Source organism: Balaenoptera ricei, chromosome 3 (assembly GCF_028023285.1).
Source record: "Balaenoptera ricei isolate mBalRic1 chromosome 3, mBalRic1.hap2, whole genome shotgun sequence".
In the NCBI taxonomy this organism is placed as follows: domain Eukaryota; kingdom Metazoa; phylum Chordata; class Mammalia; order Artiodactyla; family Balaenopteridae; genus Balaenoptera; species Balaenoptera ricei.
Genome location: NC_082641.1, coordinates 16,841,452 through 16,858,445, shown reverse-complemented (window position 1 = coordinate 16,858,445; position 16,994 = coordinate 16,841,452). Strand labels below are relative to the sequence as shown.

The window sequence follows — 16,994 nt, the reverse complement described above, 5'->3', positions numbered from 1 at the left end:
ATAATTATGATCCGAATATCAACATTATGTTTACTCAGATTGCTTAAACATAACAGTAGCCATAATTTGGTATGTTAGTAGAACAGTATTAAAATGTTTATTGAAATAAATTTATTGAAAGAGCCCTTATAATATTTCATTTAGTCATAAGAGTCTATAAAAGTATTTCACACTAATCAATCACATTAATCAGTATTATGATTTTTAAAAATTTCTCTATTTAATATAGGTGTTAATATAAAATTTTAATAATATAACTTGAAATGTCATTTACTCTTAAAATTTCAATTCAATTTCTTTCTTTGACAACAGAGTTCTATGCTTATACACCATTCTGGAATACAATATTTTTGCATTATTACACATATTTGCAGTCTTCTGTAAAAGAAAGACAAGGGGACATAAGACAATTTTTGTTGTTGATGGAGGTGGTTGTAAATGTCATTCTTGATGTTGATTATGCAGTTGTTATGATCCACAGCCGTTATTGCTTCCTTCTGAATTCTTCTGTAGTCTCCAGAATGTACTGGTCATCCCTTCTTCATTTTATCCTCAGTCTTCCCTTAATTGATTCCTCCCTTTATACCTATAAGCATCACCACTGGGTTTAACTCATTCCTGTGAAAGATAGTAATTAAATTAAACTCTGTTTGAGTTTTTTGTTTGCTTACTTGTTTTTTTGCTGTGCAATGTTTTTTGCTGTTTAATCTCATGACCTGGAAAGTAGCCATTGCTTTGTCTATCGTGTTCACAAAAGCAGGAGACAAAATCAGGATGCAGTCTGATCATGAACAGGTTTTTTGGGGCAAAAACCAATACTGCAGAAAATATTTGGACGTGTTAAACGAAGGAGTTGTTAACTCTGCTATGTTTTAAACACTGTACATACTCTTGTAGTTTTGCTCTGGAGCATGTGACTCCATGGGAAGATGATCTTGTGGAAATGAAAATGAGGCCATCCTTAAGCTTCAAATAGAGTTTTGGGCAGAAACAATGTAGTCATATTCTTCAAAACAATTTACATGGAACCAGAACACTTAGTTCAAATCTTGGTTACATCCTTTTACTTGTACAAGTCACTTTCTCTCCTGTGTCTCAGTTTCCTCATCAATGCAACATGGATTTGTTGGAGGAGGTAGTTGAGAGGATGTGACCACCAGCTGACCGGCGAGGTGGACCTCGGCAATCACAAGCTACTCACCCATTCCCCTGTCCTTGGATCGTATGCTCTGCCCCCTGGTCCTACCACAGGATCTGTTCCAAGGACAAAGCCTTGAGAGAGTAAGGTGTTGTTGAGACCATCTTGATAGCGACTGAGCCCAGGTGAGGTCTCTATAAAGGCTTTAAGATTCTGGTGGACAGGGACAGAGATCTACTCGTCTTGCAGCCGCTCAAGACAAGCCTCTTATGTCAGTTCCCTTGCTTAGTAAACATGCCATGTACAAATCTGGAGTGGTCTGCCTCTTTCGTAGGTCTCTCCTTGCCTTCTGTGTATGGAGGTTAGCTTCAGTTTTCACCTGGGAAAGTCTCGAGGTTGCAACCCAACAGGATTATTATAGTGTATACTGCAGAGCATTATTATGATGATTGATTAATGCAAACAAAACCCTTGAACAGTGACAGGTAACATTCACAAAACCATGACCATTATTTTGATTGTATTGATTGATTGATTGATTGATTGATGCGTTGGGTCTTCGTTTCCGTGCGAGGGCTTTCTCTAGTTGTGGCAAGTGGGGGCCACTCCTCATCGCGTTGCGCGGGCCTCTCACCATCGCGGCCTCTCCCGTCGCGGAGCACAGGCTCCAGACGCGCAGGCTCAGTAATTGTGGCTCACGGGCCTAGTTGCTCCGCGGCATGTGGGATCCTCCCAGACCAGGGCTCGAACCCGTGTCCTCCGCACTGGCAGGCAGACTCTCAACCACTGCGCCACCAGGGAAGCCCGATTGTTATTATTATATCCACTCCTGGGAAATACTCTAAAAGCCAGAGTTAATTGATTTGCAAATGCTGAATTCTGTTGCTAGAGAAAAGATTTTCCTTGGAATTACAAAAACCAGAATTCAGATCTCAAGAATAAAATTTAGAGGACTGAGCATTGAGGTATACATAGAATAGATAATGCATACTATGGTTAATAGCCTAGCACAATCCTATCTCTCTTTTCCCTGCCTAATGAAGTTTTCAATCATGGATGTCTAAAATATCAAATATAGGTCTTCCTATTTAGAATGAAACCTGATTATAATCAAAATATATTCTTTTTCATATAATCAAAGAGTATAATCTGCCTACAAAGTCATGTGCAACCAAAATGTTGGCTGTCAGTATGCACATGTGCCACGTTCGCGTGGTGCCTTGATCTCTCCACATACTATGTTTTATTCCACATGGTAGTCAATGTATTCAAGATTAATATTTTAGAGAATAACACGCTGGTTCATTCTAAAGGACCAGGGACCTGGGTGATGAGGGAAGACTGAGGTTGTCTCCTTCTCCCTTCTGAGGCACAAGTGAAGTAGAGAATACACCCACAAGATATTTAACTAAAGTCTCAAAATATTTAACTGCTAGAAGGTGACCCCAAACCCCTGATGATGAGAATTCTCAGTTAAAGCTCAATTTAATAACGTCTTAGAACTAGTGCCAAAGTAACTCTCTTATTCTTGTATTTTGCCCATCAGTCACCTCTAAATGGAATATAGCAGGTCTCCATTTCAGAACCCTCATGTCAACTTCCTCAGTCACCAAACTGTTCACACTAACAGTTTCCTGCCTATGGAAATCATGCCCAGAACCTATCCGTACATGAATGCTCAGGGCTTAAAGGCAGGAAGCTTAGGACAGGGCAAGGATGTTCCCCATGTGAAATGCAGGAAAAGAAGATGAGGCCACGTCATGGTGGAGGGATGGATAGCTCTCTCCACTCGTGCAGTGTAGCCCAGTGAATTCCAGGCTCTCACCTGTCAGATTTGCTGCTCTTCCTTCTTCTGGAGAGCAGAGAGTGCTCCCTCCTCTAGAGAAAAAGAGAGGAGACATGTAGATTCTTGTGTGTCATATGATATTACAGATACTTACTATTTTCAAGGAACTATATTTCCTGTTGTGGAAGGTAACAATGAAAATGAAAACAAAGGTATACCCGCTAAAAACCTTTAGTACAGGAAACTCTCCTATGAGTGTGAAAGGCCTATCTTGAGCAAACCTACCTCATGGATCAACTGAATTCCCTTGTTTTCCAGAAGCATTTATCCATCACCTTCAAGTGCAAGACACTCTGCCTGGCCTTGGAAAACATATACATGAATGTGACAAGGTTCCTGTTATCATGTGTTTAGTTTATTTGTTTTGTTTAAGTATCATTGCAGGCATGTGCTCAAATGTATAAACTTACTTTTAGTGAATTGAATTTTCTGAAATCAACAGTAGGAACAATGTAGAGTCCCTCAGATGTTTTACATACACACACACACACGTACATATTTATGTGACTATAGACATCATTTTGAAAGTAAAATCACCACATTTCACTTTTTAAACCTTATGCAAAATTGAGAACAATATTTATATTGATATTTTTGGGAGGAATGTGTTATAATATTAATTAACAATTTTGAGAACAAGCTATTAGTATTTACATTTTTCCTCTCCCAAATATTGCAGAGGAATTCCTTGTAAAAATCAAAATTAAATATTTCCAAAAATATATTCTCTTTGAAATAGAAATTTAGGTGAATGTAGAAGAATAGTCATACTATTTATTCAGAGTTGAAATAGTCACATTCAGCTTCTGAAATGAATTTGTAAATAAATAATAAAATTCATAAAATAATAATAGAAGCCACCATTTATTAAGCACTTATTAAATACATACTTACATTATTTCATTTCTTATAAAAAACTTAAAAACTACTATAGGGTATGTTAGCATATAAAACACATAACTTTTTCCTTGTAACTTCAATTTTAAGATACTTTTCAACATGACTTTTTAAATTTTCTATTCGTAACAATTTTAAGGTAATTTTCTCAGTTAACTGGGATGGAAAGGTGGGCATTTCTTTTCTTTCTTTCTTCCTTTCTCTATTATATCCAATCAGAAGCTGTATGTTCCTTTTGCAATGTTTCCTCTGTAAACTCCCTTCCCATTTCCCATTGTCACTGTGCTAGGAAAAGCCTACATTTCCTAAAAATTGTTAACCAGCCTGTTGGTTTCCAGTCTTTTGTCCACCGTTGTCTTGCATTCACACTGCCTCTGAATTAATCATCTTAAGGCATTGCTTATAGTAAACTGATGAATTACTGGCTTGCTGTCACATTTCTTAGACTTGGAGACCCCTCAAACTCTTAAAAAAGGGCAAGAAGAGCATTTCAAAGCATCACAAACGATAAACCCAGTGATGTTTAAATGAGTCCACATCCAGCCCATACTCCATCTTTTGAAACAGAATGACATAGTGGTTAAAAGCACAGCTCTGTATCCGCACAAGCTGGCTTCAGGTATAACCTTTGTCATTAACTACCTGTGCAGCACTGGGTGAGTTATTTAATTTCTTTGTGTTCATTTTCTCATCTGTAAAATGGGAATACTATCGGTACCAGCCTTTTGGGATTTGGGGAGCACTGAATGAGTGGAAACATGTGAAGGTCTGAGAACAGTGCTTGGCACATAGAAAGCACTCAATGAATATCATTTGCAATTTGTCTCCTTTGCAAGTTAAAATGTTTGGATATCAGCAGTTTTTTAGGGCTCAACATGAAAATTGTCTATCTTCTTTTTAACATGGCACATTGCCTTTCTTCTACCCTGAAAGTCAAAACTTTAAAGTGTTCTTTTACAAAATAAGAACATGTAACACTATTCCAATAGCTTGACTTTTTGATGTGTTTTGCTTTGAGATCCAACTTTTAAATCAGATGTCATTGTTTCATTTTTCAAGTCTGAAATCTGCTTGTACTTAAAAGTAGACTTGTTCTTACTCTCTTACAACAGTAATATTATTTTAAGTGCTTTAAACATGACAAATGTATTGTGTGCATAATGACAGAACATGTACACGTCATTCTGTAGAACTCATCTAAATGTCAAGACATATCAATTTTGCCAGGGTCAACCTGACATTCATGAAAACTCAGTTGTCTCATGAAGGATTCTCCTCTAATTCATAATAAAAGCTACAGCAGTTCCCTTTACTGCCTTCTCTACTAGAGAAAATCTTAGCAGCTTCATTCTTCATTAGACATTCAGTTTGGTATTGCCGAGGCATTATCTGCAAATACATGTATTATAATGGTAAAATAATATGGTATTTATGCCATTTTGTATGTGTTGAAAGTGTTTCCTTAAATATTGATATATATCTTTCTAGTCTCTTAAATAATTCAAGAAATGATAGACATAAAATTCATTATTAAACCTCCACATATACCATTTTTCCTCTTGAGAGATTTATTGAATTTTAGATTTTTCTGCCAATTTTATTTCTCTGAGATTTTACATTTGTGCTAATATGAACTGTGATAACCTATAACAAAAGATCACAAGCATGCTATACGAGCCTACCCCATTTTAGTAGAAGAGTGTGTGTCACAGTCGACCACGAAGAGCATTTATTCTTGTGAGTTTTAATTTGGTTCTTATATTTGAGATGATCTTTGTTGCTTGGTTGCTTGCTTGCTCTTTGGCCTATGATGTCCTAATGTGATTGGAACTTCTGCCCTAAACAGCAGTCACCCAAAGCCCTCATTATACCTTAAATTCAGCTCCTCTGAGGGTGACTGTATTTATAGATGGTCTGCAGTCACCCCAACATGAATTTTATGTGTATCTTATATTCAGTATTTTACATCAGGCCATTCCTTATATTGCTCCAAATTTTGGGGGCAAATTAGTCCAAACTTGTCCAAGTATCAGAATCAGGTATCAGAAAGAGGAGAACCTAATCATATTTACATGGATGAAGTAGTAAGTAAAGCAAAATGATAGCCGCTGAATGGTTGCTTTTCCTTGGTGATTTCTAGTTTGTACATTTTCCATTTGTCCTTCCAGATCTGCTCTCTACCCCACCTCTCTCCTCTCTGCCCTTGGAGCCTGTTCTATATTGATAACATCAGTAGGAACGCTTGAATTTGTTTCAGATTGGGTTTGGCCAACAGGGAGCTACAAAAGGTCAAAAGGAGGGAGTAGAATGAGATTGATATATTTATTACCTGGGTTCTTTCCCATTAAGGTCAACACAGGCTAGCTGTGTCCCATGACAAAAGGTTACTGCAAACATCTCTATATCCAAATCTCTTTTCTGAGTTCCGGTAACTATTCCCCTTTGTTCTTTGGAGTTAAGATGGTAAAAACTTGTTTATTACTAGTTGCAGGATACTACACTACCCCTTCCCACACTTTTGTAAATAGTCCTTTTATTAAACTTTTCTCAAGTTATCCTAATTTGAGTGTGCCATCTGATTGTTGCTAAGTCAGGGCTCTTACTAACATGCCTGTAGTAAATGAACAAGTCACTTTTCGTAGTCTATTGCCAAGACTTATTCAATAGTTTGGTAGAACTATTATTATACTAATTAACCATATATAGGGACTATCATTAGATTTTCATACTTGGAGATTTATTTATTTTTGAGATTATATGTCAGGCCCTAATAAATGCTAAGGCTTTTTACTTATTGGACAAATATTCTGAATATTAGGTGTTTGGAATCCTTTTCCATGACATTTTGAGCTATAATAGAGATGCTCTTTTGCAAATATCACAGTACTACTGGGTTGCTCGAAACATCTAAAACAATCTACAATCCTTCTATATTTTTCAATGTGTATATCAAATTGCAGTCTCATACCTCTCTGAAACTTATCATTTAGGAGGACTTTTGAAAGCAGAAAAGCCTGGAAATAGGAGAAAATTATGACACCTTTATTTGAAGAAAACATATAGCAGAATGATACATATATTTATGTATTGCTTGGCAAAAATTATATGTCCATATCTTCCCAAAACAATCAAACTTCTTTGGCTATTGAATGGGAACCTGATGGTCTTTTGCTGGTATTTAACGAGAGTAACTTTATATTGCAATTGTAGATTGATGTGTCTAAGGTGTGACGTTACTATAGAATCTTTCCAGACACTTAAAATGATCAGGACTGTGTTTTCTTTATCTTGCATCTGAAAGTCTTGTGCAGTTCATGGAGCACAGTAGGGTTCAATGTGCAGTAACTAACTGAAAATACTCATCTACATGATGCTCACGGACAGTCTGGCAATTTTGATGATGGTATGTCTTTTTATCAAAGTTTAACCAATATAATGTATTTAATTATATAAGATATATAATATGAAAAATGCAGTAGGGACAAGTATCCATTTAAGTTTTCAAAAGATATACATTTGTTGGTTAAAGTGCAATGGAAATATTAAAGCTCAGCTCCAAAGTTGGCCATTGGATAACTCAAATTTCTATCACAGCGACAGAAGAGAGGCAGACTCAGGGTTTGTATGGGCTGCAGCTTGTATAGTTTGGTGGTGGTGTTGGGGTGTGGTTTTATTGTAGGCTGCCAGTAAAAAAAATCAGAAGCCTAGTTACATTTGAATTTCAGATAACAACTTTTTTCATCACAAGTATGTCCCAATATTGTGTAGATTACACTTACACTCAAAATTTATGTGCTATTTACGTGAAATTCAAATGCAACTGAGTATCTTGTATTTTCCTTTGCTAAATCTGGCAACCCTAGCTGCATATTAAATAAAAAGAATGTAAAATTTAAAAGCATGACCTTGTAATAAATTAAGACAACCAAGGGAGCCTGAAGCTTAAGTTTTATTAGGTTTTCAGTAAATTCACCTTTGCATTATAATATAATTTGTACTAGCAACAGGTAAGCTGATTTAATCTAGTTACCTGCAATAAATATGGCTTACAACTTTTTTTCATGTGTGAACATAGCTAAATACATAAATCAAACTTATTTCAATTGCAGAAATCTATTTATATGTTTGTTACTACCTATTGTGTGCCACATATTGAAGCTAATAGTGATCCGAACAGGCATGATCCTCCTCATTCTTAATTATTCTTGTGGGTCACCAAGAAGTAAACAGGTGTGATGTGTAGGGAATATATAGGAGAAGCAGGTCGTTCATACTTGGAAGGCCTAGGTAAAGCTTTCTGGATCATGTAACTAACCTAAAGTCTGAAACATGGAGAGAAGTTTACCAAGGGTAGGATGTGGTAGGAAAAGGACTCCAGTGAGAAGATACAGTATTAAAATGACCAGGAGGCAAAAGAGGACATGACTATTCAATGACATAGAAGTAAGGTAAAGGGTAAAATTTAAGAGAAAGAAAGTGATGAGGCTGGAGAGAGAAAGATTCTCTAAATTTCCCCTCCAGCTTTTAGGAATGTGACAATAAAAAGAAAGAATAATTAATTTGAGTACCAAAATATCAAAATGTTAAAAAAATATATAATGGACAAATATAAATATCCGCAACTCTCATTATAAAGCTGATGAGGAAAAACATTTCTAGGATGGCAATCCTTCTTTATTAAAATGACAACAGCAACAGCAACAACAAAACCAAAACCAAAAACAAGCAAACAAAAACATAAAGGAGGTTATTTCAGGCTGAAATCAAAGTACCCTAGACAGTAATTCAAATCCAAATGAAGAAATGCAGAGCACCAGCAAAGCCAACTATATGTAAATATAAAATGAAGTATAATATAAATGTATTTTTATTTCTGACTAGTCTTAACCTGAGTAACTTAAACAACTGCATAATAAATATAAAACTATGATGGTGGGCTTTCGATTTACAGAGATGCCATTTGTACGACAATAATAGCACAGAGGAGGAGACAGAGAAGAGAGTTATATCAGAGTAGTTTTATCTACTATTGAAATTAAGTTGGTATTAATTTCAATCCAAATTTTGTTGTTTTAATTTAAGATGTCTACAAGACTTACACTTTAGATTCAAAGACACAAATAGTTTGAAAGTTAAAAGATGGAAAATGCTATACAAGCAAGAACCAAAAGAGAGTTGGAGTGGCTATACTAATATTAGATAAAATAGACAATATTAGGCAAATAGATTAATATTAGACAAAATAGTACTTAAGACCAAGGTTGTTACTAGAAACAAAGGGGCATTTTACAATGATAAAATGATAAATCTGAAAGGAAGACATAGCAATTGTTCATCTAACAACAAAGCCTCAAAATACATAAAGCAAAAATGAAAATAATTGAAGTGGAAATGGACGATTCGATTATAATAGTTAGGATTCCTCTGCCAGTAATTGATGGAACACCTAGGGAGAGGATCAAAAAGAAAATAGACTTGAACAATGCTATATACTTACTAAACCAAGTAGAATGACACCTGTAGAATGCATGTTCTTCTCAAGCATACATGGAACATTGTCCAGGAAAGACCATATGTTAGAACCTAAAATAAGCAATAAATTAAAAAAAAAATGAAATCATACATCAGCATAGTATGTTCTCTAACAAAAATGGAGCTAAGTAAGAAATCAGTTACTGGGAAATTCACAAATTAGCTACCCTTCAATAACCAATGACCAAAGAAGAAATCACAAGGTAATGAAATACATCAAGATGAATAAAGAAGAAACACAATTTATGAGATACAGTTAGAAAGGTTTTTAGAGAGAAATTTACAGATATTAATACCTGCAGGAAGAAGAAGAAAAATCTCAAGTAAACATCCCAATATGCCACCTTAAGTAACCATAAAATGAAGAAATGTTCAAAATGCAGAATCTCAGGGCCTATTCTGGATTTACATAATCTGCATTTGAACAAAATCCCCAGGTGATTCATGTGCAAATTAGAGCCTGAGGAACCTTGGTAGATTGTGGGAAAACAGGTATTATACTATAATGCAAGTAGTAGGGCAAATTTTAAAAGGCAATTTCAGAATATTCACAGAATTATCTAATTCTCATGCAATTTGATGCAGATATTATGGTTCTAAGAATATATCTTCTAGTAATATTATCCATATATCAAACAATATGTTCCAAAACAACACTATGAAATTTTAAAAAACTATTAAATAAAATAAAGTGCCCTAATCTAGGACACTGGTTGAACAAATTATGGTACATCCAAACAATGGAGAATTATGTATTATTTTTGGAAAAATGGATGGCTATTATAAAGTAAAAAACAAAAGATAAAAAGTATCAGCAAGGGAGAAAAGGGAGCCCTTGTACACTGTTGGTGGTAATACAGATTGGTGCCAGCCACTATGGAAAATGGTATGGAGATTTCTAAAATATTAAAAATAGAATCATATGATCAAATCATGCAATCCAGCAATCTAACTTCTGAGTATATATCCAAAGAATTAAAATCAGGATCTTGAAGAGATATCTGCATTCCCATGTTCATAGTAGCATTACCACATACTCAAGACATAAAAGCAACCTAAATCTCCATCGGAGGATGAGTGGCTAAAGAAAATGAGGTATTAATATGCAGTGAAATATTAGTCAACCTTTAAAAAAAGAAAATTCTGCCATTTGTGACAGCATAGGTGAACCTGGAGGACATTACTAACACAGGGAAGAACAAATACTATATGATCCCACTTATATGAAGACTCTAAAATAGTCAAACTTACAGAAACAGAGAGTAGAATGGTGGTTACCAGTGGTCAAAGGTTACAAAGTTTCAGTTATGAAGAGTAATTCCTAGAGATGTGCTATATAGTGCCTATATAGTTAACAATAATGTATACTTAAAATTTTGCTAAGAGGGTAGATCTTATGTTAAATGTTCTTATTTGAAATAAGAAAGAAAGAAAGAAAGGAAGGAAGGAAGGAAGAAAGGTGAGAAGAAACTTTTCAAGGTGATAGATATGTTTATGGCATTGATTTTGGTGATGGTTTCGGGGTGTATGATTATCTCTAAACTCATTAAATTGTTGTATGTTAAATATATACAGCTTTTTGTATGTCACCCATACCTCAATATATGGTCTTAAGAAATGGAAATTTGGAGAGATCTCAAATGTCCTTTTTTATATAAAAAATGGCAAATTACGTTATAGCAGAGACGGGGTTTCTCAACTTTACACAAAAGCATTACCTAGAGAGCTTTTAAATTACAATATCCCAGTTACATCCAAGATTAATTAAGTTGGAATCTTTGAGGATGGGGCCCAGGCGTCGATATATATATTTTTAAATCTACTCTAATGATTGTAACATACAGCCAAGTTTGAGAATCACTGAGATAGATATAGGTATTTGTTTTTGTATGCACCGATTCTCCTTGGAAGAACAGGGATTCCTAACAACGCTTTCAAGGAGCTGCTACCCACTATCCCCACCCCCGCTCAGCTGAAATGTTTTGGATTTTGTACCATGTGACTGTACTTTGTACACACATAGTATGTGTATATGATGTGCATCTCTTTTTCTTTTCCTTTTTGTGATGAGTGGGCGTATATCTCAGGGGAAAATAGGATTAAGTTTATTCTAGGAGTTCTGGGCAGAAAAATCAGAAATTCCCTCTTAGCAAATATTTTTATGCATATAATGTAGAATGTTAAGCAAAATGTTATTGGCAAGTACATGTGACTTACTAGGTGGTTTTTACGCTTTTCTTAAAGTTATTGTGTGTTCTTCAGATGCCTTACAACAAATGTCTATTATGTCCATAAAAAGAAAACTAAATACATTTTAAAAGATTTCTTCTTAGAAAGCAGCATTATTAAGAAGCATCTTGTTTTAAAATGTCTTTTCTTCCTCATCCTGGAGAATAATTATCAGGCAGAGTAAGGTCGTGTTGAATGGTGAAGTCTTGCTAATGCAGATATGAAACACTGTGACTGAAGGTGGTTTCAGGTCTCCATAGTGCTATCAAATGGGAATATTTGTTTTTTTAGATTTTGTACTGCAAAACATAAGCTATTATCTAAAGCCATTGCATGGTGAGTCTAAGTGGTTCTGTTTGCATTGAGAATAAGAGTTTGGGTTTCTCTGAACAGCTTGGACTTGTCTTGATGCGAGACGTTTGACTGGGCAGCACCAGCTGCCTCCTCAGACCTGCTCCCTGCACTGGGCCCTCAGGTGCGCTTAGGAGAAGGCCCTGTCCTGCAGCTGTGTCGTAGACGGAGTGACCTGGGCTGTCCTCCTCCTGCCGCAGGCTTGCCTGTCTTGGAAGCCAGTGACCTGCTTGATAAAGACAGTCCCTTCTACTAAGACTGGGAAGGCCTGCAGCTGGGCGGGATGATCTGTGCAGTGCTCCTGTGTATCCCTGAAATCTTGCTCGTCCTGAGTGGCAAATGCAAATGCAAACGCAGTCAGAAGCAGGGCCCCTTACCTGAGAAAGCCGGTCCACTCCTCACTCTAGGCTCTGCCAGTACCTGCCGAGCCCAGGACCAGCTTCGTGGAGCTCCTGCACCAGGTCCCATGCGGTCCCCTCCCCTTCGGGGGCCTTACCCGTCATAATGGCCTTTCTCTCCAAGGGTGGGTGGGGTGGGTAGGCCCTTAGGCTCCCTTCTGATCAGGAGGCTTTCCGAAGCTTATTTCTAAATTAAACTTCTCTCCCCCTAACCTAATAAAATCCATGAATATTTAAATCTGGTTAAAATTCACTTCCCCGACTCAGAATTTCTCAAAAAAAAAAAGTGTGATGGATGTTTACAGTCAGTCCACAGTGTTCGTTCAAGACAAAAACAAACCAGTTTAGATGTTTACACAGAGCCAAGGAATTATATTAATTCAATTATAAGTTTGAGATCCTGTTGATCCACTATTCCTCACCTAACAAAATCCATTATTATTTAAATCTGGTTAGAAGTCACTTCCCCTGACTCAGAATTTCTCAGTTAAAATTCATTTCAGAACAAGGGTTTACTAAAGATGTACATATTGCCATAGGTAATCCTATATTTTAAAAATGTATAATTTGGAAAGATTATTTGCTTACAGTTGATGGTCAGATGGTAGAAAAACTTAGGTTTAAATCTTAAGACTTGCCTCTCAGTTTAGCCACAAACTGTTATATGGCTTTAGTAAGATATTTTACCCAGTGGAGCCTAAAATGAGACTCATAATATCTTCCTTTCAGGGTTTTAAGAAATACTGAGAGGATTACATTGAAACCAGAACCCTACCTCCCTAGCCAATCCTATCCCTGCTTTGCTAAAAATAAATAGGGCAATTCTTTTACAATAAAATAAATAACTTTGTATAGAATAACAAATCAGTATGATTTTCTTTTAAACCACTACAAATATGGGGAGGTTAATTCCATTAAATATACTTACTTGGATTAATGTTAGAATATAGTGAGGTGTGTAAAATGGGACACATTAATTTCTTCACACATTTAAAAATATATGGAAAGTCCATTTATTAAAAGTTCAGAATCATGCAAATATTTATATTTTCTACATACATACATACTTTTCCATTTAAATGCCATCTTTTATGCTAAAATTTTACCAGGTTTTGGTGAAGGAAGCTACTGAGCTTCCTAGTTCAAATCAATGGCTTTATTTATAGCTATTGGTGAAATTCGATTTGTCTTTTTAACCAAATATAAGAAAGTTGCTGGCTTAAGAAATATAAGCCAAAAAGTAATTCATCAAAACCAAGGTTACCAGGCATATAATCACAAAAGATTAAATTGTAAACCTTTTAAGAGGTAAGTCATATAGATGAACAGTATCTTTACTTATATGATCACAGAAATTTGTGTGGGGCATGAAACAGATGAGAAAAGAAAGTATCTGTTTAGAAAAGAGAATTCACTTTTAATTATGTATTTGGATGGTCTAAGAAAATATAAATGTTCCTATCTAAAAAGGCATTTATAATGATAATATTTAAATTTTTAATTTTGTATGTATGTATGTGGATGTGGAAAATTACATACCTTTGAAATCAGAAAACTAAAATAGAAATTGTTTTATCAAATAGTTTCATTTGAATGGATCTAATGATAGAAGCTCCACTACTCCTTCTGAATTCCTGATTCCTGCTTAAGGCACATTCCCCCAGACTCAAGTGAGGATACCAGGCATCTTCTCGGTCTCTACCCCTCTCCTCTCATTCTATCAAGCATTAAGTCTTGCTGATTGTTCTTTAAATATTGTTAAAATCACTCTCAGTGTTGTCCTGTGCAGTGATTCTCTAACTTAGACCCTTATCACCATCTTTTCCTTCTACTGCAATAGCTCCTTAATTTGTCTCCCTGTCTTTGTCTTGCTCTCCTTAAATCCATCATTCTACCGAGGTCAAAGTGGTTGCTCCAAAATGTAAATCTGCCCATGCCGCTTCCTTATAGTCAACTTCAGTGATTTCTCAGCTAAGTCCAAACTCCCTAACGGGGCGTAGGTGGCCATATGTAATCCCCTCCTGTTGCTCAAAAGGCAAAGTCCAATGGCTTTCGTCAATTATTCAGCTATAGTAATCAATATTTATTGAGCTCACTATGTGCCAGTCATCGTTTCTGTTGAAATAGAGGAGTATACGGATTTCTTTTCTGCTTACAGTTTTCTTCAGGCTCTAAGTGTTCACTAGTATTAGGAGAGTCAGTTCACAATGGGCCATCAGTGTCCCTGCATGTTCTTTGTGGGTAGAACAAGAATGCATTACTCTGACTACTCTTTACCTGGGTCATTTATCAGGGCATGCTTGCAGGAAGCAAACATGAAGGATGATGGAAATGCTTCCCCTTGACAAAATATAGTCTTGCTTCTGTTTGCTCTAGTAGCAGTGAATTCCCTAAGCTCAAGTTCCTCTTCAGTAACACAACCCAGTGGATGTACTGTTGTCATGAACTGAATGTGTGTGTCTTCTCAAAGTTCCTATGTTGAAGTCCTAATCTCCAATGTGATGGTATTTGGAGGTGGAGCCTTTGGGAGGTAATTAATTAGGTTACATGAGGTCATGAGAGTAGAACCCCGTGGCAGAATTGGTGCTTTTTTTTTTTTTTTTTTTTTTTTTTTAAATTTGTGGCTCACGGGCTGTAGAGCGCAGGCTCAGTAGTTGTGGCACACAGGCTTAGTTGCTCCTTGGCATGTGGTATCTTCCCAGACCAGGGCCGGAACCCATGTCCCCTGCATTGGCAGGCGGATTCCCAACCACTGCACCACCAGGGAAGTCCCAGAATTGGTGCCTTTTAAGAAGAGGAAGAGACATCAGAAATTTTTCTCTCTGCACCGAGGAAAGGCATATGAACACACCCTGAGAGGGGGGCTATCTACAAGCCAGGAGGAGAGCCCTCACCAAGAGCCAAGTCTGCAGGCACCTTGATCGTGGACTTCTCAGCCTGCAGAACTGTGAGAAAATAAAAGTCTTGTTTAAGCCACCCAGTCTATGGCATTTTGTTATAGCAGCTCAAACTGATGAAGGCAACAATCCTCTATCATAGGCCCTGCATTACTCCCATGGGCACAAGGGAAAAAGAGCACATATGTACTGGAATCTCTGGCTACAGCTTTTGCTGCCTGCAATGAAGTACATTGTCTCTGATCCAGGAATCTCATGTTTTCTGCCGACATGTGTAAAACACTAGTAGGTAGATTATTAGCTAGTAAGGAACATGAAGTCCCAAGCCCTGCACAGTTCTTGAGAGTTATTTCCTCTTTATTCTTGTGTTCTTCCTATGCTTGGAGTAAAACAGTATACCCCGAGCTTATTTCTGAAACTTATTTGACAATACATAAGTAATTTTTGATATCTGTTTCTGAACCATATTCTATACAACAATCTTTAAAAATATGAATATTGTAGATTACCTGCAGGATACTTAATTACTTCTGTAATCTTTATTTTATATAAATTTTCCCCCAAATGAAAGTAATGTGAATGCAACCCGGTTCTATCTTTATGAGAATGACAATAAGTAAATAAAAAGTAGACTACTAATTTAAAACAAAGTTAAACCTATTGATAAGGCAGCAGCCTGAAATAAGCTTGTTATTGTCAACCGTCCTTACCCGACTGAAGACAAATCAAAAACAGAAACTCTAATAAACAGTAAAATTGCCCATGGACTAGGTACATAAGAGAGCTGCAGTTTTAGAAGCCAAAGGATACATTCATTTTCTACAGGCCCAGTTAACTGCCTGACACATTTTATCTTATTTATTATTTATCATATTTATTCTGCTTCAGAAGAACATGGTACTTTCTGTGATAGTTGTCTGAATTACTTGCCACATTTAAAAAGTATTACTTTTTTTCTCCCTTAGATAACAGCCGTTATTGGGTGCTGCCATGTATCAGGCTGTTTTCTAAGCATTTTACAAGTATTTTCTCATTAAATCTTTACAATTGCTGTGAAAGTAGGATCTATTATTACCTCTAGTTTTTAAATGAGGAAATTGAGGTTCAAAGAGAATATTAATTTGACCGAGGAGACAGAACCTGGTGACCAAAGAGCTGGGACTTTAACACAGGCAAGCTGAGCAGGATCAGAGCGCCTAACCACACAACTGGGTTTCTCTCTCCCGTATATTGTGGGGAAAAAACCCAAGAAACAGAGGGCTTCCCTGGTGGCGCAGTGGTGGAGAGTCTGCCCGCCAATGCAGGGGACACGGGTTCGAGCCCTGGTCTGGGAAGATCCCACATGCCGCGGAGCGACTAGGCCCGTGAGCCACAACTACTGAGCCTGCACGTCTGGAGCCTGTGCTCCGCAACAAGAGAGGCCGCGATAGTGAGAGGCCCGCGCACCGCGATGAAGAGTGGCCCCCGCTCGCCACAACTAGAGAAACCCTCGCACAGAAACGAAGACCCAACGCAGCCAAAAATAAATAAATAAATAAATAATTCCATTAAAAAAAAAAAACAACAAAACCCAAGAAACAGAAACATAAAGCAAACAAAAAAAAGGGGTTTTTCTAGTTGAAATGCTGATCACAAGTAAGCCTAATATGCACTTTCATTTTCTTCTGCACTAAAACTAACCAAAGCATGAGATAATCTCCTTCTAG

At 36.6% G+C, this 16,994-nt stretch overlaps 1 long non-coding RNA gene and 1 pseudogene across 2 annotated transcripts; one reads left to right on the top strand and one right to left on the bottom strand.

The window, feature by feature from the left end:
* Positions 1 to 302: 302 nt before the first annotated feature.
* Positions 303 to 9,460, bottom strand: LOC132362138 (uncharacterized). 2 transcript variants are annotated; one of them, XR_009502225.1, is made up of 3 exons: positions 9,379 to 9,460; positions 2,964 to 3,016; positions 303 to 1,979 (listed from the first exon to the last, which is right to left on the bottom strand). It is a non-coding gene; the product is annotated as an uncharacterized LOC132362138 (long non-coding RNA). The 2 variants fall into 2 exon arrangements; XR_009502226.1 differs by having other exon boundaries at positions 303 to 1,924.
* A 133-nt stretch (positions 9,461 to 9,593) lies between these two features.
* Positions 9,594 to 12,498, top strand: LOC132362471 (FXYD domain-containing ion transport regulator 4-like; annotated as a pseudogene).
* The last annotated feature ends 4,496 nt before the right edge of the window (positions 12,499 to 16,994 follow it).